The sequence below is a fragment of the Pinus tabuliformis genome, chromosome 4_2, assembly GCF_031772625.1.
Source record: "Pinus tabuliformis cultivar Carrire ecotype Pingquan chromosome 4_2, CPIR1, whole genome shotgun sequence".
Lineage (NCBI taxonomy): Eukaryota > Viridiplantae > Streptophyta > Pinopsida > Pinales > Pinaceae > Pinus > Pinus tabuliformis.
Genome location: NC_142304.1, coordinates 477,375,238 through 477,378,688, shown reverse-complemented (window position 1 = coordinate 477,378,688; position 3,451 = coordinate 477,375,238).

Here is a 3,451-nt window from a genome sequence, read left to right as displayed (position 1 = left end):
ACTAGAATTAGTCAAGACTCAAAGAAAGCAAGTTTCGAGCATTGATGTATTATTTGTGAGATGAACCAAAATAGATCCATATCATTCGTTAAATAATAGAGAACATGTTTCCACTTGACTTTGATTCTTGGATTGGTTTACTAGACTAATTTATTGCATTCGTTTAAGGTTTTTTTTTTACTTGGTCCCACATATATTTTTGTTACAAGAAAGTCTGAGCTATAAATCTACTTTTAACCCAATAGGTGAGAGGATGAGCTACCCAAATGTGTGTGATAATGTAAAGAGATCAAGAAGTCCATCCCTTATTTCTTCCTATAAAATCAAATGCATTCTACACTCATACAAGAAAAGAAGGGTTGAAGGATTAGTACTAATCACCCTCACAGGTCGGTGTAGTCTCTTGAGTCTGATGCATATAAAACCTAGCTTCCACTTGAATATCTCACTTCCTCTTGTAATAAAAAATACCTTGCACACATGCACCACTAAACAAACCCACAAAAGCCTTCTACAAAGGGCTTATTAGTCTAAAAACAACATGCACAAGTATAAAACATGATTTAGACCATAGATGTAGGAAAGGAACATAGATTTATTAATGAATAAATGGTAATACAAAGAATGTATACCTCCAAGAAATAAGCTACTCTCCTCCAACTTGTGTCTTAGCTTCCTTCTCCAAATGCAGCAGAGATCCCATGCTATAGTATGGATCCTAGCTCCAACCCCCTTTCCTCTTGGTGAGCTTAGTTCATTCTATCCTCTAGGAGAATGTATATAGACATCTAGGGGTTTGATAAGTTAGGAAGATTTCACAATAATGGAACCCTAGGAAACTCATAAACAAGTGGGTCAAGTTTATCTCCTTGTGAATGGAAAACACTGGAAATATTTTTCACATTTATGATATTTTTCTCAATTATGAAATTATTATTCTCTCATAATTATAAAATTTTGACAAAATAATTATGAGAAAATACTCAATTATGTAATTCCACCCATTTAACATGGAATAAATCCCACATAAGCAAAAGAAAAGGTGAAAAGGGATGCATTCTAGCCAATAACTAAGGTAAGCTGAACTTGGGTTTCTCACACTATAATGGAGTGGCAAATAGGGTATAACAATTTTTCCAACATCTCACTGGTTTATAAACTCCTAGATTCATAATTTAATAACCAACAATTCAAATTAATTAAATTGATCAACGTTTTTAGCTAAGTTGTTCAGGAGGTGTTTTTTCCGCAAGGAAAAATCGAAATTTATTCAAAAGAACAAAATTACATTTTGCATATGCTAAAAGGAATTTGATCATACCACTTATTAACTAGTGCCCAATAAACAAAGCTAGAGAAAAACAAAAAAAAACACTTTGGGTGTTAGTATGAAACCCCTAAGCTACCCTTTTCTTCCCTTATTTTTCTCTAGTGTTCACCAACCACCATAGTTAGGAGTGGTAGTTACAATATCCATTTGATTCTCTTCCACATTTATAGGAATTTATTTATCAGAGTCTAAACTTTCTTATGTATGATTTATTTTTTTCCACTCACCTCTCTTTCAAATTTATTCTTCTCATTCTATTACTAGTGAACCATAGGCGTTGATACTTTGGTTGAACTTGGAACCATCGATCCTACATGCTCAACCCCCCTCTTCTCTATGACTCCTTAGGAATTTTGTTGAATAATATTTATAGTGCTCTCTATATTTTCTTCCTCGTCTACTTTGGCATCCTGAGGATTTGAGAATATCCATCCCTTTGGTTTTGGGGCCTATTTCTTTTTTCTTTTGGAATTTTCTTTCCCGGAGGACACAAATTTTGTAAGTTTCTAGTTTGAAGACAAATACGACATCTGAATGTCATGTTTTCAAAATCCAAAGGCTAGGACTACTAAGTACTATCATAAATCAATATAATATGATCTGGTAAACCTTTACTAAGCTCTATATCTACACATATCCTATAAAAAGTAAAAATTCTTTTTTCTCTATCCACATCCACCTTTAAAAATTTCCCCAAAGAATTGTCAATTCCTTCTAAAAATTTATGATACCAAAAATGCAAAGGGAGATTATGTAACCTAGCCCATAATGGAATTTTTTAAACCACCATGGAATTTGCATCAAAACTTGGAAACCATGGAGTCATGAAAAGACCCGCACTACCCCAGAACCATGGTCCCTTTTTTAGTGCATAATCCAAATATTTTGATGTATCAAATTTTACAAAAAAAAATCCCCTGGAACATAAGTGAATATCACAGTTTTTAGTCCATGTGGAAAAGATCCATTGATGAAGGTCCTCAATCTTGGGCTAGAAACCATTAAATCTACATATCACTACTTAAGAATGAAAGTTGAAATAAAGATCATAACCTATGGAAGGTTTAATCTCAAAGTCGGCACCTAAATTAATTTGTTCCACAATATAGGAACCAAGGATATTGGGGATTTGATTAGATTTATTATGTGGTTTAGTCCTTTATTTTATTGCATCCTTGAAAGAAGATGGACCTTTAGTGTTACCAGATCAAAGACATCCTCCACATAATCTCATGTTTAAGATGATGGATGCATCACATTCTATGCCATAATCCTGCAACTTGATGTCATCTTGCATTGATTTCCCTACATAAAATACATCCTCCACATAATCTCATGTTTAAGATGATGGATGCATCACGTTCTATGCCATAATCTTGCAACTTGATGTCATCTTGCATTGATTTCCCTTCATAAATCAAGCTTTGAAACTTTGTTGCAATACCCATATTTTCTTGAATCTCTTGCTTAATATCTTGCACCAAATCCCCAACCCAAACCCTTATGATTATTTATTTCCCAACAAGAGTTTTAAAAAAATTGGTAAATTATCTCTCCTTTCCAGATCTTGATTACAGTTTCGTATTCCTTCAGAATTTTTATACATCCTGCAACTTTAGAGATTGAAAGAGGAACCAAATGAACTCTCCCAAATCTATTGAAAATGGCACTTATCCTAACATATCCAGCTCAAAAACTAATGCATACTTGTCGTTGGGTGATTGATCTATGATATGCCTCCATAAATCCATAGAGGGCATCTCCTTTGACTCCATTCTGGCCCTAGAAGAAACCACAACAAAAACATGGATATTCACACCCTCTCCATCATTAAGTGTAGAAATTAAGCTATATATTTGCAACTTCTCATGAAGTTTTAATCAAAATCACAAGATACAAACCTACTCTACTTCTCTACGGACATTAATTCACAACTGAGAATAAAAATCTCAGATGTGCAAGAAGAAATAACACACATGAAAAAAGTATATTTATCTGGGGAAATCAATCTACTAAAAACCCCAATTCCTTCTTGCATTAATCGAATGAATATATATATATATATATATATATATATATATATATATATATATATATATATATATATATATATATATATAT